Source organism: Phoca vitulina, unplaced genomic scaffold (assembly GCF_004348235.1).
Source record: "Phoca vitulina isolate PV1807 unplaced genomic scaffold, GSC_HSeal_1.0 scaffold24, whole genome shotgun sequence".
Taxonomy (NCBI): domain Eukaryota; kingdom Metazoa; phylum Chordata; class Mammalia; order Carnivora; family Phocidae; genus Phoca; species Phoca vitulina.
Genome location: NW_022589727.1, coordinates 28114247 through 28138613, shown reverse-complemented (window position 1 = coordinate 28138613; position 24367 = coordinate 28114247). Strand labels below are relative to the sequence as shown.

Here is a 24367-nt window from a genome sequence, read left to right as displayed (position 1 = left end):
GGGATAACAACAACCCTTCTGGCTCAAGACTAGAGTCAGAATTAAATGAGACAATGCCTAGGAAAAACTTAGCCCAGGGCCCCTCTCAGGAAGCCTTCAAGAAAGCTTTCTTTTTCCTTTAAGCCGTTTTTTGCCCTCAATTTTTAAAATACTATCTCAAATGTATACATTCGGACCTTTGAAAATTTTCACATTCATGTACCATTTCATGAATACGTTCTTATATCCTGTTCCTTGTCTTTATACTTCAAACCATTGTGGAAGGGAGTTTCCTATCTCTGCTTCTATTAACTATCCACACCTGATCAAAATCAAAGTGTTTCCCAAAGCATTCTCTTTTATGAGGAAGAACTGTCATTAACCACCATCAGTAATGTCTCACCACATTTCACAGAATGGAAAATGACTACAAAAACATGAGACATATGGAATTTATTAAGACTAGAATGCATACCCTTCCTATGGTCTGGGGCTGGTGAGTCCTCAAATTTAAGGGAAGCTGACAACAGAAAGGGAAAGTGAAATGGACAGAAGAGTCATTACAAGCCTGAGGAAGACCAGACCCCCCAGAAGCAAGCTACCAGGCTTCGGTGATCACTTGTGCCACTCTTGATCACTAGACTGGCACAGCAAAGAACAGTTATGCCTAAAACAACTCAACCCCAAGGTTTTCTGTGTTACTTCACTGCCTCTGAACAGCGACTTGACATCTGCGGCTTTCTAAGTCCTGACATCACCAAATCTCTATGACCCACTACACTTCAAAATTACACTTCCCATTTTTGAAAATACCAGCCCCATCTCTCCCTTACCTATACTTATTCATACTTGTCCCACCTCCTTTAGGCACACCTCCGACCCCCCACAGCCGTAGTCTGCATCTGTGATAGCCCACCTAGCCTTCCAGAACCCAGTGCAAATGCCACTTCCTCTGCAACACCTTCCTGGATTCTCCTTAGGTGCAATTACTCTCTCCTTATACCTTTAAAAGGCACCTATTTTCCACTTTGAATTAGAGTTCTTTACTGATATTCTAGATGACCTCTATTATACCCTAGTCTCTCCCTGAACCATGAGCCTGTGGGGGATTTGTCTTCATATTTTCCACACAGCATCACACATGATAAGACAGTCAATACAATTTTTTGGCAGAAGGAGTGGATTAAGTTAAATGTTGGACTGATGTAGCAGGTGTTTCTGTTTTATTTCTGTTCATCAGCTTTTTAATATTTCTAGAACAGGAGGGCATTACAAAATAGTAGGAAGGTTAGGATCAGACTGCCTGGCTACCAATCCTAGTTCTGTCACATATTAGCTGTGGGACTGTGGACAAGCTATTCCCAACAACTGAGGCAGATGCCAAAGTGGAGTAGGAATTGGAATAGATCATGCAGGTGGGGTGCTCAGCAAGTAGTAACCCCTCCACTGTTAGCTATTAAAATATTTATAAAAACACATTCTTGGAAGTCACTAGTTTCCCTCACCTAAGAATAAAAGGAGCAATGTCAAGGCAAGCTAATCTGTAGCCCATGTCAGCCTGCCAGCACAGTCATCTTTGGAGTGAGCACCTACGGTATTTATACTCATTCTGGGCAATGTATATTTGATAAGATACTGGTGTGAACTCAATGCCCCAAAAAACTACTTCCAAAATATAAGCAAACTGATTCCAGGAAATCTTTTTTCTTCCTATTCCTCTGTAACTTTCACGATTTCTCACTAAAAAGTTAATTGAGGAAGGATTAATACACCTCCTCCCATCCAAGTCTCTCATGCACATATACTATACAATAATGTCATTTCTAGAGAATCACAGCATTTCTCTCCAATCATCAGGTAATCCACGTCTTTTGGTGGACAAAGGGATAGTATGCTCCTGGCATGATTAGAAAACCAAAGATAATTTAGTTTTAACCAGCAAAAATAGAGAAAGATGGGGCTTTACGACTAATGACACTCATCCATGAAACCCAAAGATAATCATGGTTGGCTTCCCAGTCACTTAAAAGCTTCTAATTACCCAATTGTTTCCACATAATGTTTCAAAACGAAAATGTTGGTGGTCCTTAATAATGTCGTTATAGAAATACATTTTCTACTCCCATTAAAACATTCTGCTATCCACACTCTAACTTTTTGAAGCTATTTAATACTTCTTAGGCTTGATCAAAAGCACTATCATAGATTTTGATATAAGGCTAGAACTACATGAGGTATAGTTTCCCAGAGAGAGAAGGCAAAATAATATGTAATGTGGACTTTAACATGCCTGAGTTAATTTTTCATAATTCATTCATTCTATAAACATCAATAGTTCTTATTATGTGCCCGGCTCTGTGAAAGTCACTTTGGATAAAAAGAAAACTAAGACACAATCTCTTCTCAAGGGGCTGCAGCCAGAAAGGGATCCAGTCTAACAGAGATTTAAATTTCAAAATATAAACACGTAACCCAATTCAAGTTCTTATTTAAAGCGCTGTTCAAAAATATCCATATTGTTCCCATATGTTCACTACAAAAAATTTAAAAATTTTGCTTCCAATATTTCCAAATAAAAAAAGCACTCTAAGGGCAACTGGGTGGCTCAGTTGGTTGAGCGTCTGACTCTTCATTTCGGCTCAGGTCATGATCTCGGGGTTGTGGCCTTAAGCCCTGTGTGGGTCTCCCTGCTCAGTGCAGAGTCCTCTAGGGATTCTCTCTCTCCTTCTCTCTCTCTCTGCCCTTCCCCCACTCCCACATGCTCTCTCTCTCTGAATAAACAAAATCTTTTAAAAATAAATAAATAAATCAAAATAAAAGTACTCTGATTTTCCTATTTTCCCCTATATGGAAGCTGGCTGAAGTAAAGGTCTTAAAAATACAAAACTGTACAATCAAAACATTTATATTAAAAATTATCTTTTTAAAAGTATTTAATTCAGATCTGGCATCTAAGAAATATCCATCCCAAAGTGAAAAAAGGTAAATATCTTTCTGGGTCATAGGATAAGGCTTTTGAAATCTATTATAAATAGCATTACTCACATTCCATTAAAATTCCAGAAAACAAAGAACATATAATCATAATTTAATTTCCCATTGGATTAGAAAAGAATTACAGAGTTGAAGAAGGCCTGTCCCAAACCCCAGTACTAACCCTTCATTTCATATAACTGTGCAGCTGAAGAAATGTTAGGCTTCTCCTGAAGAGGTTATCAAGGCAGTCTGAATTAATGAAGTTTAGTTAACCATAATTTTAAAATACTGAACTATATTTGCAGATAATCTTCAATTTACCTATTCCAGGAGTATTTTGTGACTTTCAGACTTGGAATTCTGAGCAGATTTGTCTCTTGAAAACATGTAGTTCACTAGAACTTACACTATGTCATACTTCCATTCACTAAAAAAAAAATTTCATAATGAATCATATGTTTCAGGAATAGGCCTGAGCGCTTTCTGAGACAAACCATCCCTGCTCATAGGGAACTCTCAGCCCAATAAGCAATACAGACAAATAAAAGCAGGTGTAATATAAGATACTAAATGCAATAATATAAATAATATATAAGGCAGAACAATGGAAGAAAACATAGTGGTTAAATAATGAGTTTTGGAGCTAGCCTCAGAACCTAACCACGGTCAGGTTTTTTTCTACAAACATGATTTTTCTACAAAAACCGTTCCAAAGAGCTAACATTAATTACAGAAATGCAGCCTTCTGCTCCACGCCGGGAGCCACCTGTGTGACCCGAAGGTCACAGTGAATCTATGTCCACTTGCATGTGCGTTTCCAGAGAGGAACAGTAGCAGAGATGTCTGGCCTCCAGTAGCTTCTGTCACATAGAGTTCATCGGTCACAGTTCAGGGTTTGCTACTGAATGACATTAATTTCTATAGCTATTAATAAAAGGTCTTGATTGTACCCACTGTGGCACATGGCTCCTTCTCTGATTTCTGCCGATACATGACTGACAACCTGTCAGTACAGTCATCTCTTCCTACAGTATATACACCTCAGGCACCTGAATGTGAAAGATAATGTAAATAGAGCCATTTGACAATTATTTAATTGGGCTCTTTGTGGTATGATGATAAAGGATAATGATTTATCACCTTCAAGGTAAATGGGTAAAGGGTAAAAAAAAGCCCTTTTGAGGAAGGCACATTATTCAGTAAAAACACTGATTGAGTATAAAGCACTGATATGAACTAAGAAATTTTTTTTTAAAAAATTAAAAGGGACTTGCTACTAATTACAACTTTAATGAGTGTAATAAATAAGAATAAAGCCAGGGATGTCAACTGACAAGGAGAGTAGATTCATGCAGCAGGCATCGCTGATCGCTTCTTTTCTGACATCTGTCTGTAAAGTTTTCAGGAGATCATGGTTAAATTTCAAGTTCACGTGTGTACTGCTCCCTGGACTCCCTCCTGTAGGAATAGTACACAACAGGGCTACTGGCCTGTGCCAGGTCCCTCTGCTCCCCGCCACTACCAAGAAACAACCCACAGCAGCTTGTGTTCCCGAGCATGCGGCGAGGCACACACTGTGTGCCGAAATTGTTGGCTACGCTGTAGGAAGGCCTAGGGTCTGATACCTTTTTCCCTAGGGTAAATTGTTTCCTTATCTCTATAGTATGGACTGTTGTGAAGCTGAGGTGATCACATAAACCATGTGCTTCCACAAAAGCCTGGTGCTTACAAATGCAATAAAAGTGTGCTTGTATTTCATCATTCCTGCTCCAGAAGTTCTGCCATGACCTCTCAGGTTCTTGCACTTTGTACAAAAACCGCCACCCCATCACTTAACTGTGAGACCTCAGGCATGTCACTGTCTCTCACAGCAGCTATGTCAACTCGCAGCTAAGCTCAGTAGTGTCACCTGCCCCAGAGGTAGGTTGTGGGAAGAATCAAAGGGGATAATTTACGAGAAAAGGCTTTGCAGTCTGCAAACCATGGTCATACTGCTGATGGTGGCATTCCTGCGCTGTCAGGCAGCCCGAAACATAAGTTAATATAAACGAACTCCATAACATCCAGTTGGGTGAGACATGGTTACAACCCAGGAAATCACAAGGTTCCAAGGGGTGGACAAATAACTCTGGAAGACCTGCCCGGAGAAATAATCTATAAAATGATGAGATCTTCCTGGGTATTTTCAGATCTAAGATCAAGTCAATGAAGAAGGGCATGGGAAGTCAGAAGTAGAGCCAGAGTAGGGAGGATGTGGAGTTTATAAGTGTTTGTGGAATATTTCCTATGTGTAAGGAGACTAGCAGTTTTCCCAGGTGAGGAAAAAATCCAAAAGCTGTGTCAAAGACAGGGATAGGTAGGGTGGGAGGAGGTTGCTCCCGCAGCTCCAAGGGCCATGTGGATGTGGGTGGCGCAGCACTGGTGGGCACAGGCTGAGCAGGAGACCTCTTGCCAGCCCCGGGAGTCCAATCTTCCATGGTCAGAGGTCACACCGCCCAGAGCTCAGGTACATATGCTATTCAGCTCCCTCTTGTTTAACTTCTCTTCAACGCATCAATCCCCTGGTCCAGTCTGTTTTCAGACTGATCTTACTCAGATCAAGTCACTGCTCGAAAGCTTCCAGTGGCTCCTCATTGCCTTTAAAGTCTAAATTCCTTACCATAACATTTCCTTTGCTTTCTTCCAAAACATGACCCAAAGCAACCTTTCTGAATACCTCTCCAGGCTTCGTTAGGCATTCCATACCCAAGCATACCTAACAACTTCCTTGTCCTGTGTGTTCCTCCCACCCCAGCTATCTTGCCCCCCAGTTGGCTACTACAGTCCGTGCACCCTGGAATTTGGCATCTTTCCCATGCCCACACCCTCCACAGAGTCCCCAAGAGATGAGTTCACCTCAGGTCACCCATCTTTGTCTCCAGGGACCCTTCTCCATCATCTCTCATTTTCTCAACACCTAGAGCCTTTATATGATTACTGTATGTCTAATACAGTGCTTACAACTAATAAATCCTCATTAGGTGTGTTCAGTGAGTGAATGTATCTTTTTTTTAACGATTTTATTTATTTGGCAGAGAGAGAGAGCACAAACAAGGGGAGTGCAGGCAGAGGGAGAGGGAGAAGCAGGCTCCAGATGCAGGGCTCGATCCCAGGACACTGGGATCATGACCTGAGCCAAAGGCAGACCCTTAACTGACTGAGCCACCCAGGCGCCCTGAGTGAATGCATCTTTAACTCTTTTCTGGAATCTATTAATTTAAATTACAAAAGCTTAACACTTAGTCCGTCTCACATGCTAGGGTGCAAGCTACATAAGAACAGAATATCAGTCTAATTCATTATTCCTCATAGTACCTAACAAAATGGCCTGCCGATTATAAGCATTGAAGAAATAACTGTTTAGTCAGTGTTAAATGTGGACTGAGAAACTAATTTCAGCTTCATACACTAAAAGTCTGGCGTTTCAGATCAAGCCTCTTGTATTTTTAATATACTGAATATTATACGCTTGTTAAATTTATATCGAAGTATAACAAAAAAACAAAAGTATCTTCAAGGATTCAAAATCAGTTTAAATTATACAGCATTTATAATTTTGAAAACCTAGACTTTAAATCTAAAAATAGAACAGAATAAAAATTCAACATTAAAGATACATTCACTTATTAGTAAGTAAACTTTAAAAAATCTCAGGACATTATTAACTTGTGGCTTCAGTTGCAAAATGTCTCAGCATATTATTAACTTATAGATTTGACTGTGTCATTTGAGGGTTGTATCATTTCATAACTTGTGCTTATGAATTATTCAAATAAAACTACAGTAAGAATAAAAAATGGAAACTGGTCAGTGTTTGATCAACAATAGCAGAGAGAGCCAAATGTAAGTACTTTCTGAATCCCACTGAATCCCACTGAATTCAATCCTGCTGGGTCCATCAGTGGAATGAATAGGAGAAACAATTTTTCTCCCTCTAAAAATTATACCAATTTTCTTTCAATTTGCCAGTTTCTTTTTAAAATCTATTATTTCTCAATGATCAGTTCTCCCAGAAGCTTACCATACACACACACACACACACACACAGAGGTTAAATTAGTAACACACTGGCTTATTTAAGCCTGATTCAAGTAAACCTAGTTAGTGAAAATCTACACCACATTAATTACTTATCTATAATTAGGAGAGTTTCTATGATCTTTATATTTTGTTCACACTATCTAAGAATTATCAAGTAGTATTTTATGCTTAAAGGAGATGACAGCATGACAGTTAACATCATGCTCCATGGTAAAAGCTGAAAGCTTTTTCTCTAAGACTAGGAGTAAGACAAGGATGTCCACTCTCACCATTTTTATTCAGTATCGTACTGTAAGTCCTAGCCACAGCAATTAACCAAGAAAAATAAATAAGAGGCACCCAAATGGGAAAGGAAGAAATAAAATGGCACATTTGCAGATGTCATGATACTACATAAAGAAAATCCTAAAGACTACCAAAAAAACTATTAAAATTAATAAACAAATCCAGTAAAGTCACAGGACACAACATTAACATAGAGCAATGGGTTGTGTTTCCATACACTAATAATGAGCTATCAGACAGAGAAATTTTTAAAATCCCATTTATAATTGCATCAAAAGGAATAAAATACCTAGGAATAAATTTGACCAAGGAGGTGAAAGACCTGTACTCTGAAAACTATATAATATCCTTGAAAGAAACTGAAGACAACACAAATAAATGGAAAGATATTTCATGCTCATAGATAGGAATAATTAGTAGTATTAAAATGTCCATACTATACAAAGCAATCCATATATTCAATGTGATCCCCATCCAAATACCAATGGCATTCTTCTCAGAACTAAACCAAAGAATACTAAGATTTGTATGGGATCACAAAAGGCCCCAAATAACCAAAGCAATCTTGAAAAAGAAGAACAAGGCAGAAGGTATCATGTTCCCTGATTTCAATCTATACTATAAAGCTAGAGTCATCAAAACAGTATGGCAATGGCACAAAAACAGATACACTGATCAATAGAAGAGAACAGAGAACCCAGAAATAAACCTGTGCATATATAGCCAATTAATCTATGACAAAAGAGGCAAGAATATATGATGGGGGAATGGTACCTTTAATAAATGATGCTGGGAAAACTCAACAGTTACATGCAAAAGAACTGGACCACTATCATACACCATATACAAATATAAATTCAAAATGGATTAAAGGCTTGAATATAAGACCTGAAACCATAAAACTAGAAGAAAACACAAGCAGTAAACTCTTTGACATCAATCTTAGCAATTTTTTTTGGACCGGTTTCCTCAGGCAAGGGCAACAAAAGGGATTATATCAAACTCACCAGCTTTTGTACAGTGTTAGAAACTATCAACAAGACAAAAAGGCAACCTAATGAATGGAAGAAGATATTTGCATATCATGCATCTGATAAGGGGTTAATATCAAAGCATATAAAAAACTTACACAACTAAATACCCAAAGAAATAAGCAACTTGATTTAAAAATGGGCAGAAGACTTGAATAGACATTTTTTTCCCAAAAAAGGCATACAGGTGGCCAACAGGCACATGAAAAGATGCTCAACATCACTAGTCATCAGGGAAATACTAATCAAAACCACAAAGATAACACCTCACATCTATCAGATTGGCTATTACCAAAAGGATAAGAAATAACAAGTGTTAGCAAAGATGTGGAAAAAAGGGAATCCTTGTACACTGTGGGTGAGAATGTAAATTGTTATAGCCACTATGAGAAACAGTATGTAGTTTCCTCAAAAAATTTTAAAATAGAACTACCATATGATCCAGCAATTCCAATTCTGGGTATTTATCTGAAGAACATAAAAACATCAATTCGAAGAAATATATGTGCCCTATATCCACTGCAGCATTATTTACAATAGCCAAGATATGGAAGCAACCTAAGTGTCCATCAATAGAAGAAAGGATAAAGAGGATATGACATATATGTATATACATATACATACAGTAGAATACTACTCAGTCATAAAAAAGAATGAAATATTGCCATATTGCCTCTAGGTTAGACCTAGGGGATATTATGCTAAGTGAAATAAGTCAGAAAAAGATAAGCATCATATGATTTCACTTATATGTGCAATCTAAAAAGCAAAACAAACTAAATAGAAACGGACTCATATTAAACTGATAAGAACAGATACTACACTTGATCTTAGCCAAAAGGCCGAGAAGCGATGAAACGGACTCATAGATACAGGACACAAACTATTGGTCACCAGAGTGGGTAGGGGTTTGGGAGTGGGCAAAACAGGTGAAGGGGATTAAGAAGTACAAACTTCCAGTCACAAAATAAGTAAGTCACAGGGATATAATGTACAGCATGGGAAATATAGTCAATAATATTGTAATGACTTTGTATGGTGATAGATGATAACTAGACTTATTGTGGGGACCATTTCATAATGTATAAAAATATCAAATCACTCTGATGTATACCTGAAAGTTAACAGGATAGTGTATGTCAATTATATTTTTAAAAAAGACAACAGCATGAAAAATTTAAAAAGAGAGTTTCAGTGTTTTATATTTTTCTCCAGAAATTTTTCTCCCATTCACCATCTGCAGTATATGAATTAGATGATCATGACCCTCGGTGCACTTAATATGCGATCTCCATTCACATGGACCTCCCAAGGGGAGTAAAATAAGATCAAGATAATATATGACTCCTTCAATGTCTGCATGTTTAGAGTTATCAAAAAAATTCTGATACAAGTGGAATTGTAAAGAAAGTAGTGAAAGTACAAATACTATTACTGCACTTGCTTGGACTTATGATGAAAGTCAAAAAATCCTCCAAGGAAACCACATCTGCCTCACTTTGGTAAAACACACACACACACACACACACACACATTTTTTAAAACATTTACCAACTTATCCAACATGTATGGCACAAGCTTGTGTACTTTAATATATTTTACATCCCTTTTCAGCAAAGGACGAGGATTAACAGATCTCAGATGTTGTACACACTCCACTAACCTTTACCTACAATTAACAAAAATTAATGCAATGCAACAATAACTTCATCTTCAGATTACCAAGATTTAAGACGTTAAACAGTATATACTTTCTGTTTTAAAATTTTTCTACTTAGCTCCAATATCAGATTCAGCACACAAATTATATGTGAGTTAAATTAAAAGCATATTTTATAACATTTTCTTTTTAGGATAAAGGTGACATATAGGGGTTTGTTCTTCTCCAACGGTCTTCTTTATTCCTAAAACAGTAACTATATTTATCATACCTGCTTGGTATCAGTATTTGTTGGATTCACTCCACATGAAGTACAAGACTTTCCTATGTGATTCCTCACTAGCTTCATTACCTTTGTAACATATTCTAAGGGTGATATTTTTATTATTGCATATTTAAAAGACACATATAAAATTTTATTATTCAGGAGTTATTACAAATGACAAAAAATGTTCTTTTAGAACTTAATACCATTCTATCATGTCCTGAGTTGTTTTCTTGAAATAGTTAAGTAATTTTCTTAAGAACATTTTTCCCTTGTGCTGTGTGGGGCACACTTCATATCTTGTTTCTCAAATTATAAATAGTTCTCTGCAGCATCTCTGAAATTTGGAGTAATCCACAATATTCTACTGAGTAATAGATGAAAATTCTGAGTTAGCAGTGTGCTATGAATACCAGAGGCAACAAAAATTCTATATATGAACAGTATATGAAGTAGACAAGCCAGGTCAACACACACAAAGAGGAGAGGTAGCATCATCTTGAGTTCTGGGGTTTATATATCTGTCTCCATCTCAAAGGCTTCAGTTCTCCATTCAAAGGTCCATGTTAAGGTCCTAGTTTATTTACAAGATTCTTTCTCATTTTAATGCCTCCTATGGCACAACTTCTAGTAACTTCATATCTTTTAAAAATATAATGCCAAAAAGGGATGATGAAAAGTTATCATAGTTCAGTGTCTCCATGGTAAGGTAAGTAACCACTCCTCTTCCTACAGAAGACAGTACCGATAGACTTCTACCCCCCTGTCTAGATTCTGTGTGTTCAGTATACTACACCTCCAGAAGTGCTTTGAAGTGTCAGGAAAACATTGGGTGATGAATCCCTCTGATTACCTAGCCATGTGCAGAAGAATGAGACACAAGATTAAGGTTTTATAAACTAAATAATATATGTAAACTTCATGTATAATTCATCATGCCTTAAACTATTCATATAACATGGAATGGTATGTAAATTTGTGCACTTCCAACTTTTACATAAAGTCTGGGCTCGATATTCTCTACTAGCTACCAAATCCACCCCCACCTTCTCTACCCTTTTACTATGCCCTGAAGGCCAACCTACATGGTCTCTGCCTCTGGTTAGGGTCCATTAAGAGACTCAAAGACTTAAGGAAGGAGAGATCTGGCATTTTAGTTCATGGCCTCCATCCCTGAAGGCTCTAGTTTGGCACCAGCTGATTTCATCTATGAAAGTCACAGTTCTTGTGAGCTAACCCCTCCAATGACTATTTCCTGCCCCGGTGCTCCCACAAAAGTAAAAGGCACAGGGAAAGATGCACAAAGGGCGAGTGTGATAACCTGACAGCAAATCCTTATGGCTTGGAAGTGCCTGGACGGCTCTCTTCCTGACTTCTGGAAGCACCTGCTTCAGTTGACACCTTAGGCATAAAGTTGTCTGAACCTTCCTCTACGACTCTTATCGTCTCATCACACATGAACCTTGGGATTCTCCTGAATGCAATCATCTGGGGTTTCTTTTTCCCCAACACCTATACCCTGTACTGAACATTTACAGGAACTGAGCTAGAAGCTTCAGTCTTTCAATGATTGACAGAAGACAATCCGCAGCATCCAAAGCTTGGGGGAACAGCATCCCCAGAGCTTTTCTGGAAGGACTATCTCTGTATTTCCAACACCATCTTTCTTTTGGAGAGTCTCCATCATTCCATCTCTATTCTTCTAGTGAGGGTGCATTCAAAGATTTCTCTAGCATTTCTTCCCTGTGGAATAAAGCTCCCTGCAGGAGCAGGACAGGAGAGGGTGGTATCTTTCAGGTGTGGGACACAGATCTGGAAATATGGCATCACAGCTTCTGAGAAAGAACCAGTCCTGCCCATCTTTCCAGGAAAGAGCCAGACATACGTCTTCAAAAGTGCTACATGCTAGGGAAGCAGCTTTAACTGGAGTGTATGTGAGGGCTGACAAAACATGATGTCATAACCTCAGTTTGCCTCCATAAACACACTTCTGGGGAATTTTTTTAATGCTTTAAACTCTTATACCTCCTTTTTTTTTTTTTTAAGATTTTATTTATTTATTTGAGAGAGAGAGAGTGAGAGAGCGATCATAAGCGAAAGGGGGGGGAAGGGTAGAGGGAGAAGCAGGTTCCCCGCTGAGCGGGCAGCCCGATGCCCTGGGATCATGACCTGAGCTGAAGGCAGACACTTAACTGACTGAGCCACCAAGGTGACCCACCTTGTTTATGCTCCATACAAACATAGAAGGTACATGTAGTCAAATACAATTTCAGTCCATCTCCATTACCATAAAATATGAAGCATAGTATTGCTTGCTGTCCATTAAGGAAATTATCATTCTACATGAACATAAACATATTCTGTTGCCAATACATACTTTATCGTGCTTAGATGTGCATTTTAAATGGAAAGTTAAATTATTCTAGGGAATAAAATTATCATTAGGAAGGTTTCCTAAAGCAATTACGGTAGGAGTGGATTTTTAAATTATCATCTAACAGGCTGCTGATATCAGATAAATTAAGAGTAAATCAAAATAAGATTAAATGTGTAAATAATGTGTTACCTCAATTACACTATAGGTATAAGTCATTACATGGAAAGGTTTTTATTGAAAATGGAGAACATTCACCAAAAGTGATTTTTTTCTCCCTGGTGGTTTTATGCCATTTATTGTATCTCCTTGCCAGACTGCAATTAAATTTCAGATCTTCTCTAACTCACCAATGAACCCCCTTTTGCCTATTTATCCATTTAGAAATCTCATACTTCAAGTATAAAAAATTCCATGCTATCAAAAGTAATGATTTGCTCTTTTCAAAATTACATTTTCAATATTTAAAACAGTTTTTGCAATCTAATAGTGAAACTGGTCAGTTTTGTGCATTCCCAATGCACATATTAAAATTTTACTTTAAAACATTTATTATGAGATTAGTTGAGGTTATAAACTAGAACAAAATCATTTTGAATAAGTCAGAAGCAATAACCTTATTTTACACCAATTCTTTCTACAGCAGCTTATATTTGTTTTATAAAACAGTCAAAATCTTTTTGAAACTATTACTTCTTTCAGGAGCTTTCTCTTTGATGTCATTAACTTTGGCCTCTTTTTTTATCTTCAATCTTAAATTAATTCCCTGGGAAGCACATAGCTTGTTGGCTGGTTGGAGGGATTAAATGTAAGGGTTTATAAAGAAAAGCAGCTTTTGATACAATGCTATTACAACATGATCACTTACCCATAAATTGTCAGATACAGAGGGTTTTTTATGTTAGACACAAATGTTGTTCATTTTAAAAGCTATTATCAGGCAACAAATAGAATGGGGATTATTTTTGTAGTTTGTATTCATTTTACAAATAAATAATCAGTTAACATGACTCCAGGACAACAAACAATGCTTTTTGCTCCTGTGTTATTTGCTTGCAGATCTTCTTTCTTTTTTTTGCCACAGGTATTCATTGTCATATGCTAAAAGGCCCTTCTTATCCACCTAGTCAAAGGATTTCATTGATATTATGCAAATAAGGGAATATGCCTGAAATATTCTAATTTAACATTAGCTTTTGGGGGCTTTTGGGTTTCTATGATTTGAGACAGCAATTGTGTATCAATAAAAGACTCTTGTTTAAGGCAGAAGTGTGTTTTTTTAATCACCATACATTTTTTTAGAATAGTTTTTGAGAAAGCATTTTAAGCAAAAAGATTTCAGAGCGAGGGTCGGCTTTTTGTCTTAGGGTTTTTCCCCGGCATCTATTCCCTCTGTGCCTGGTAACCACACCCTGAGTTCCTTCAGGGTATGTACCCCTCCATCAGTGGGTGCAGACTTGGGAGTCCCTGCCTTTCTGGAGAAAGCATTCTCCAGATGGAGAATGTCCATGAAACATTCTCTTCAGTGTTTTGAGTCTTGATTAGTGTGGTGCCTAAAGAGAGAAAAGGATCCCATCCTGTTGCCTGCAACATGCCCTGAAAAGACAGGGCAGTAGTTAGGTAATAAATCTTGTTCCCTAAAACTCCTCTGGATTGCTCCTGACAGTCACTATCCTGAGTCCAGTTTTCTGGTCTGCCACTGGATTCTGTGAGCTTCCTGAGGTCCTTACGATAAATTCCCTTTCTGCTTTAAATTAACTGTGGTCCAATTTTATTGCTTGCAACCAAAGAATTCTAACTGATACAGGTGCCTTTTGTGAGATTATCTCTATGATAAAGTAATGGACACTGACTTGATTTTAGCCATCAGATGTTCCTCTAAGAGACGAATTATTGCCTGACCTTGCTTGGTGGCCCTGAGGAGGCCTTAGGAGGTAAACTCAAAAAAATCAAAGCCTTAGGAGAACTGCTTCTAAGGGTTTGGCTGTTGCCATATCACCCTAGGACTTGGTAACTGATCAACATGGTAATGTTACATTTGCCCGTTTATATAATGGACCTTCTAACTTATGACCTATAATCTCAATTATATTTGTAGAAACCCCAGGTGATCCAGTACCACAGACTCATTCCCGCAATAAAATGAGCAGTGAACTGACCCATAATACATCTCTGTCTCACCTATAAGACACATTGAAAGTCTGCATATAAACGGTTTGGAAATACCTGAACAATACTCTCTCCTCTTCTAATATGTTCACTATCATCTTTAGGAATCTCTAACACCCTCTGAGGCATCAAGATATAATGATCATACTTGAGCTGAAAATTCTGCCCACAAACTTCTTAAAATCAAATGAAATTAGCCATCCTGACTGAAATAAGATGTTTGCTGGGCCACATAGGTTTGTGCTTATTCCAGCAGGGTTCAGACAGAGCTCGGAGTGCTTGGAGGCATTCTGAGATATTCTTTGTGGTGGGTGGATTTCTAAAAATGAACCCACACCCACCCCCAGATACCACACCTTTTAGAACTGAATAGGATGACATATCACTCCTGTGATTTTTTCATTATTATGCTTATCATCATATGCATACTTGATTATGATAACATGATTATGCCATGCTGTTATATGGCAAAGTGGACCTTAAGAGTGAGACATTCTAACCTCAGGGGCTGATCTAATCTCTTAAGCTCTCAAGTGGAGAGCTGTCTCAGGCTGGTAGCACGAAAGGGGGAAGTCAGAAAGATTTGACTGCATGAACCCTTGCTGGCCCTGAAGATGGAGGGGCCATGAGAAGGATGCAAATAGCTTTTGACAAGCTGAGAACCACCTCCTACTGAACATCAGCAAGGAGATGTGGTCCTCAGACCAGAGCCACAAGCAACTGGGTTCCACCAGCAATGAACATGGAAGTGAATTCTTCCCCAGAGCCTCCAGATAAGCACTCAGCCAGGGGACACCTTGATCTTGGCCTTGTGGTGCCCTGAGAATACAAAGCCAGCCCAGCCTTCTGACTTACAGAACTGGGAGCTACTCAATGCATGTTGTCTTAATCTGCTACATCTGTGGCAACATGTCACACAACAACAGAAAGGGAATATGTCCCTTGATCAGGAAATTCTTGGGGTGCCTGGGTGGCTCAGTCATTTAAGTGTCTGACTCTTGATTTTGTCATGATCTCAGGGTCATGAGATTGAGCCCTTGGGGCTAAGATTTTCCCTCTCTGGCTCCCTCTACCTCTGCCCCCTGCCCCTGCTCTCTCTCTCTCAAAAAAAAAGGGGGGGGTGGGTTAGGGGCACCTGGGTGGTTCTGTTGGTTGAGTGTCCAACCTTGATTTTGACTCAGGTCATGATCCCAGGGTCGGGATTCAGCCCTGCACTGGGCTCTGTGCTCAGCAGGGAGTCTGGGAGTCTGCTTCAGATTCTCTCTCCCTCTCTCTCCATCCCTACCCTCGCTCATGTGCTCCCCCTCAACTCAAAAAAATAAATATATATATGTATATGCTGAAAGAAACTCTTGGTCAGCTAAAATTACTTCTCATACCAGAGCTTCTAGGTGTCTTCCCATGGAAAAGAAAGTGTCTATGGGCAATTGCTCTCCAAGTTCCTTTGCCAACCTCCCATGCCCAGTAAGATCCTCTGTCACGGAAGGGGCAAAAGGAAGGGACAGGACAGCCACAATGAATGAGTGACAATTCAGGGCCATGATGTTACAAGCAGTCTTCACTTGATGTGCAGAGCAGTCCTAGCAGGAGAGAGCACATCCTCATTTCACAGAAAAAGAAACTAAGCTCCCACAGATAGTAGGTTACAGAGAAGCTCAAAGTTACACACCAGCATGTGAGAGCAAACAAGAAACAAAGTGTTCTCCAAACTGGGTTTTCACTGTTAAATTTATCCCAAATTACACTTACCCAAAAATTACTGCAGGACACTAAACCATAAGGACACTAAAGAAACCCAAAGAGTAGGCTTCAGGCCCAGGGTGCTCTGGCCAATGAAACTCACACTCTCCATCCCTGAGACTGAAGGAAAGGATGTCTTCACAGAGCCACTTAAAATAAAAACTCCTAAACAACTGCCCCCAAGCCCCTGAAGCAAATTATTTCTGAAAAAAAACAAAACAAAACAAAACTTGTGATTTCTTACAAGTAAATCGTGTCTCATTTTTAAGCTGCATTTTAAAAGTAACTTGAAGAGGTCATATATTTTCATCAACCGTACAATTACACCACAATGGGTCTTTTTTGATTTTGTTTTTTTGGCACCTAACAAATAGAGCTTTTTAAATACTTTCTACTATCAAATGCAAGCCAAGAAGACACTGCACCAATCATGTAACAATTGTCCCATATCCTGAGAAAGCTGGAATAAATCAGGTATAGTCTAATAAAAGGGAACAGAAATGAGTGAAATTTAAGATGCTATAGTCTTTTCTTCTTTATTTCTGTTTTTCAAGAAAACATAATATTGATAACATTGACCCCATAGCCAAATAATTCTAAATAAAATTGCCTGTTAGTATGTATTTAATGCTACTTTCTCTATCAAGTTGTTTCATAGACCTTCTTAGATAGTCCCCTGGGATAGCTCTCTCTGAGATACTCTCCGGCCAGAATATTTAAATACATGCAAACCAGGATAAAGCTAAAATCTAGCCTACAGGTTATGAGCTGGAACTCAAGAATCTAACCAACTATACTGGAATCCCAGCCCTTCCTAGTTGAGTGGTCTTGAGAATGATACATAATTTCAGCTTCCTCTTCTGGAAAATGCAGATCACAGTACCACCCATAGGATGGTAAAGGTAAAATAAATTAACACTCACAAAGCACTTACATAGTGCTTACTAGGTGTTGGGCACGATTTTAAATATCAGTTCTAATGAATGTTTTGCTCATTATATTTACACACTCTCCTCTACAGCCATTGCCAGTGTATGACAAACACCTAGAGGAGACTTCTGGGGTCTTCTTTTCCAGGGCCCCCCATCTCTACATATTCCCAATTAAACCAGAAATATACTCATCTACAGCCTTAGGTATGAGAGGACCACATTTTTAGTACATAAATAAAAATGTAAAATTACTGTAAAGTGAATATAAAAACTTCAGAGTTGTTATTAAAAGCAAAATAACCAACAACCAAGCAGGTAATGTGGCTAGTGTAGTGGTTGTGGTCATCTGGAAGGCAGTACAAATTAGCAATATTTAGTAGGTAAACCAGTAATGCATTTGGGAGCTCTTCTTGGATGTGAATAAGGATTCTTTTTAGGAATGTAACACTATTTTAATTTCCAAACACAGTAGGTGAGAGAGTACTGAGCAGAGAGGTATGCATCAAACTGATGCTGAAAACAAAATTATAAGGAGGAAACTTGATGGTATATGCCAATGGGCTCCACTTGCCCATTAAGCAATAATTATAAATTTGCTCATTAAGAGCAAAGTCCTATAAAATATGGACTTTGTAGGCAGACAGACCCTCTACTTTCTAGCTTTGATTAACCTTGGCAAGCTACTTTATTATTTTAATTGAAGCATAATTGGTAGACAATACCCTATTAGTTTTAGGTGTACATCACAGTGATTTGATATTTTTAGACATTACAAAATGATCCCCATGATAAGTCTGGTTGCCATCTGTCACTATACAAAATTATTACAGTATTATTGACTATATTCCCTATCCTGTATTACATCCTTATGACTTATTTATTTTATAACTGGAAGTTTGTGCCTCTCAATCCCTTCCACCTATTATGCTAACCCCCACCCTTCCAACACCATCTGTATGTCTTCTTTGGAAAAATTTGAGTCCTGTGCCCATGCTTTAATTGGGTTATTTAGGTTGGGTTTTTTTTATATTAAGTTGTGTAGGTTCTTAATATATTTTAGATATTAACCCCTATAAATATCTTCTCCTATTCAGTAGGTTGCCTTTTTGTTTTGTTGGTGGTTTCCTTCACCGGCAAAAGCTTTTTAGTTTGAGGTAATCTCATTTGTTTATTTTAGCTTCTGTTGCCCATGTCTGAGGAGACTAGTCCAAAGGGAAAAATAAATAAATAAATAAAAATAGGGGCACCTGGGTAGCTTAGTTGGTTAAGCGTCCAATTCTTGATTTCAGTTCAGGTCATGACCTCAGGGTCATAAGAGCAAGCACTGGGCTCCACACTAGGCATGGTGCCTGCTTAGGATTCTCCCCCTCCCTCTCCCTCTGCCCCTCCCCACCCCAGTCATGCTCTCTCTCTCTCATATATATATATATATAACTAAGATTGATGATAAAGAGCTCATTACCCAAGTTCTCTGCTAGTTTTATGGTTTTAGGTCTCACATTCAAGTCTTTATCCATTTTTTATTTATTTTTGTTTATGGTGTAAAGCAGTTGTATATCTATTGTAGAATTTTTTTGTGGTTGCCATGAAGTTCCAAATAACAACCTACATATATAGCAGTCTATTTTAAGCTGATAGTTGCTTAAGTTCAAATATATTCTAAAAGAATTACATTTCTAACCCCCTCCCCCATTTTGTTTTTGATGTCACATATTACATCTTTTTATTCTGTGTATCCCTTACCTACTTTTAGTTAAGTTATATTTGATTTCACTATTTTTGTCTTTTAACTTTCATACTAGCTTTTTAAGTGGCTGGTCCCTGCCTTACGATGTATTTGCCTTTAACAGTGAGATTTTTTTCTTTCATATGTTTTCTTATTCCTAGTTATGGCCTTTGTTTTTCTGCTTAAAGAAGACAATTTAACAAATTTTTTGTAAGGCTAATCTAGTAGTGATGAACTCCTTTAGTTTCTGCTTGTCTGGGAAACTCTTTATCTTTCCTTCAAATCTGAATGATAATCTTGCTGGGTGGAGTATTCTTGGTTGTAAGTTTTTCCCTTTAAGTACTTTAAATATCCTGCCACTCTCTTCTGGCCTGCAAAGTTTCTGCTGAAAATCAGCTAATAGTCTTATGGTGTTTCCCACATATGTGACTATTTTTCTCTTGCTTCATTTAAGGTTCTCTCTTTCTCTTTAACTTATGTCATTTTAATTATAGCATGTCTTGGTGTGGATTTTTTTGGGTTCATCTTGTTTGGAACTCTCTGTGATTCCTTCCCCAAGTTAGGGAAGTTTTCAGCCATTATTTCTTCAAATAAGTTTTCTGCCCCCTTTCTCTCTTCTCTTTCTGGGATCCTATTAATGTGAATGGTTAGTACACTTGATGTTGTTCTAGAGGTCGCTTAACCTATCCCCATTTTTTAAGTTCTTTTTTTATTTTTGCTGTTCAGACTGGGTGACTTCTACTCTTCTGTCTTCCAGGTTGCTGATCATCTAATCCACTGTTGATTCACTCCAGTGTATTTTTCATTTCAGTTATTGTATTCTTCTTCTCTTATTGGCTCTTTCTTATATTTTCTAACTCTTCATTTAAGTTCTCACTGTGTTCTTCCATTTTTCTCCCAAGTTTGGTTAGCACCTTTATGACCATTGCTTTGAACTCTTTTATCAGGTAAATTCCTTATCTCCATTTCTTTAGGGTTTTTTTCCTGGGGTTTTATCTTGTTCTTTCATATGGAATATACTCCTCTGCCTCCTCATTTTGTTTGACTTTCTGTGTTTATTTCTACGAATGAGGAGGAACAGCTACCTCTCCTGGTCTCAAAGGTGTAGCTTTATGTAAGAGCATTCCCTGTATAGACTGAATGTGACTGGTGGTTTTGGCAGTCCAACTGGAGCTGTGTTGGACACAAGCCATGGGAATGCCATTGGTGGGTAGAGTCCCAGAATCTGCCACCCGAGGCTACCTTGGGATGGCTGGAACTGGAGGCCAGGGGCCTTGGGTGCACTGGAGTAGCCCCAGAAGGCCAGCTAGAACACCTGGACTCTGCTCCCATCAGCATTATTGGGGGGGGGGCATAAAAAGTGGCCCTCACTAGATCCTTTGACCCCAGAGAGAGTTCCAGCAGTTACCCTCCAATTTGGCAAACACTGTAGGGGTAGTTAATGGATTTCCTTCTCTTATATTCTAGTTGTCCTTTATAACACTGGTTTTTCTCTATGCCCCAGGGCAGGCAAATCTGCAGTGAGCCCTTCAGTGATAACCCTCCCTACCAAGGTTGCCATGTCAGGGGTGGGGTTCCCATCATTATCACTTCTCCATCTCTCCTAGCCTTCTCTATGTGGTCCCTCTGTCATTTGTTGTGCAGAAGCTGTTCAATTAGCCCTCGGTTCTTCTTCAGAAGGAACTGCTCTCTGTGTAGGTGTAGATTCCTTGTCCAGGGGAGAAGGTGAGTTCAGAGTCTCACCATGATGCCATCGTGGACTGCCCTCCTGGTGAGATACTTTAAACACCACTGAATCTCAATTTCAACAAAAAGGATAACAGGAGTACCTTCTCATAATTATCTGAGGATTAAATGAAATAATGCATAAAAGTTGATGAGAAGGACTCATTAAGTTTATCCATCATTATTCAGCCAATTCTGAGATTCACATTTTAAAAAGAACTAGATTACAAAAGGGGGAGAAAACCCTCAAGACAAATTACTGTTTTCCTTACATATTAACCTTAAGAAAGTTAAAGGTTTCTAAAGTACAGTGTCCTCTTTCCTCTGAGCACTCACTTCACACACATTTCCCCTTGACTCCATCAACCAATCCATGTTGGATTCCAAGATTCAGGTATGTCAGCAACCATTAGAGAAAGGGGAAATGGTTACTTCCTAGGGGCTGGGCAGGTTCACTACAGATTGAGGCAAATGTTGAACCAGCCACCCAGGGCAGACATGGAATCAAGAGTGGCTATTCTTAGGGGGTAAAGGAAGGAAGAGTGACACCTTGCATGGCACAGTTAGGTGAGGTCACAGCTAGTGAAAGTTGCAAAGACCAACAAGAAGGATACATTTCATTATTTTCGAGGAGTACTTATACCATAAAGTTGTAAGACAATAGGCACTTCTTCAGTTTTCTCTGTGCAAGCAAAAAATGCCCAGTTTCCCAGGTAAAACAGTAAAGAAGCATTTCCCAATGTATTAGTCCCTTGTCTATGTGCATTTGGACATAGGAAGTATACAACAGTTCTAATATGTGGGAATATTTTCCCTACATCTCCTCGAAAATGTCATCCCTCACAAGCATGATGTGCAGTAATACAATTTCCTTCATCACTACCAGACAACAATATATTTTTATGTTGTGCTACAACAATTCAAGCATCAATCAATGAAGTTCTCACAATACACCAAGGCCCTTGGAGACAGAAACCTGCCACCTTGAATATAGCACACTGCTGTAAGCAAGTTGCTATTTACATAGTTGCCTTTGGTTTAAGGGATAGAAATGCCATTGTAGCATGGCACAGAATCACACATGGCCCAAGTGAACCACCACACATTAACCTGCCCCCTCCATCACATTTGATTCCTTCATATTTGAAATATTTAGAATTCATAGCTTCCACTAAATTATACTTTAATAATGCATTAAAAAAGCCTATTGCCAAGGCTAACTACTAACTTAAAAATTACATGACAGGGGTGCCTGGGTGGCTCAGTCGGTTGGGCGTCTGCCTTGGGCTCAGGTCATGGTCCCAGGGTCCTGGGATTGAGCCCCACATTGGGCTCCCTGCTCGGCAGGAGGCCTGCTTCTCCCTCTCCCACTCTCCCTGCTTGTGTTCCTTCTCTTACTGTGTCTCTCTCTGTCAAATAAATAAATAAAAATCTTAAAAAAAAATTACATGACAAATTAATAGATCACAGTCTTCCATATTACTTCTTTATAAAAGATTTTATTTTTTTATTTTTAAACTTTTTTATATTTATTTAGAGAGAGATAAAGAGCATGTGAGTGGGGGGCGGGCAGAGGGAGAGGGAGACTCTTAAGCAGGTTCCACCTCAGCACGGAGCGCAACTCAGGTCTTGTCATGACCTGAGCCGAAAACAAGAGTCGGATGCTTAACCAACCAAGCTACCTGGACACCCCTAAAAGATTTTATTTTTTAGAGCAATTTTAGGTTTATAGCAAAATTGAGATCAAGGTACAGAAACTTCCCATATATTTCCTGACCTCCATTATCATGCATAGCTTCCCCCATTATCAACATCCCCTGCCAGAGTGGTACATATCTTCCTTAGGATGAACATACAATGACACCTCACAATCACCGAAGTCCCTAATTGACATTACAATTCACTCTTGGTGTTGTAAATTCTATGGGCTTGGGCGAAGTATAATAACATGTATCCATCATTGTAATATCATAAAGAATATTTTCACAGACCTAAAAATCTTCTGTGTTCTGCCTGCTCATCTCTCCCTCCACCATCCAACCCTGGAAACCACTATGATCCCTTTACAGTCTCCATAGTTTTGCCTTTAGCAGAAGGTCACATAGTTGACACCATACAGTACTGGCTTCTTTCAGGTTGGCTTCTTTCACTGACTAATATTTAAGTTTCCTCCATGTCTCTTCATGGCTTGATAGCTCTTTCCTTTATAGCACTGCATAATGTTCCATTGTCTGGATGTATCACAGTTTATTTATCCATTCACCTACTGAAGGTCATCATGGTTACTCTGAAGTTTTGGCAATTATGAATAAAGCTGCTATAAACATCCAACCACAGGTTTTTATGTGGGCCTAAGTTTTCATAAGGAGTGTGATTGCTAGACGGTATGAAAAGAATGTTTAGAAACTACCATATTATCTTCCAAAGCACCATTTTGCTTTCCCATCAGCAATAAATCAGAGTTCCTATTACTCCACATTTTCACCAGCATTTGGTGCTGTTAGTGTTTTGGATTTTGACCAGTCTAATAGTCTAATATAGTGGTATTTCATTGCTATTTTCATTTGCACTTCCCTGATGACATATGATGTTGAACATCTTTTCATATCTTTATTTGCCATCTGTTTATCTTCTTTGATGAAGTGTCTGTTATGATCTGTTACCCTCCCATATCATTTTAGGCCCACAAAGTCTATTAAAAACAGTCATAATTCACCATAAAACTTCGAATGCTAAAATTTTATATATAGATCTCTGAGAAAATAAAAAAATTCCCAGTTATAAACCCTGATCTGAAAGTTCCTTATTAGTCATACTTAGAATCAAATGTGGAAATATGTAAAAAAAAAAAAAAAAAAAAAAAAAGTCCTTATATGTTAAATAAGTCGCCCAATGTGGCATAAGAAGATGGATTCAATGTTTTAAAAATTTGAACAGTATATCTTCCTAGTTGTCTAAATTTTATGTAACGATTATTAGCAGTTTTAGTAAATGCTACATATCTTGCAGTTACAGAATGCAACAAAATACTTAAAATACATGCTCAAAAATAAAGGGCAAAAGTAAAGATAATCTCATCGTTTACCTGAAGGGTTAGAAAAAATAAAAAGATTTGAGCATCTACTGCTGGCAAAGGTGTGAGAAAACAGGAATGCCCCCTATTGCTACAAGGAGGATGAATTACACATCCTTTGGGGAAAGTATCTAGTGATGGCAGTTAAAATTTAAAAGGCATATACCCTCTAACTCAGCAATCCTGGTCTCAGGAATCTATTCCACAGATATAAAAGCATCAGCATTTAAGGATAGATACAGACAGGTATCAAAAGCTAGTGAAACAAAAGCAAAAATGAACTTTTGGGACTTCATCAAGATAAAAAGCTTCTGCACAGCAAAGGAAACAGTCAACAAAACAAAGAGGCAAC

At 38.4% G+C, this 24367-nt stretch overlaps 1 protein-coding gene and 1 pseudogene across 8 annotated transcripts in view; both read right to left on the bottom strand.

Annotated features, from left to right (window-relative positions):
• PTPRM (protein tyrosine phosphatase receptor type M) overlaps positions 1-24367 on the bottom strand; it is a 799041-nt gene that overhangs the window by 669495 nt on the left and 105179 nt on the right. The gene's annotated exons all lie outside the window — the stretch shown is intronic.
• Positions 9099-9205, bottom strand: LOC116642861 (annotated as a pseudogene).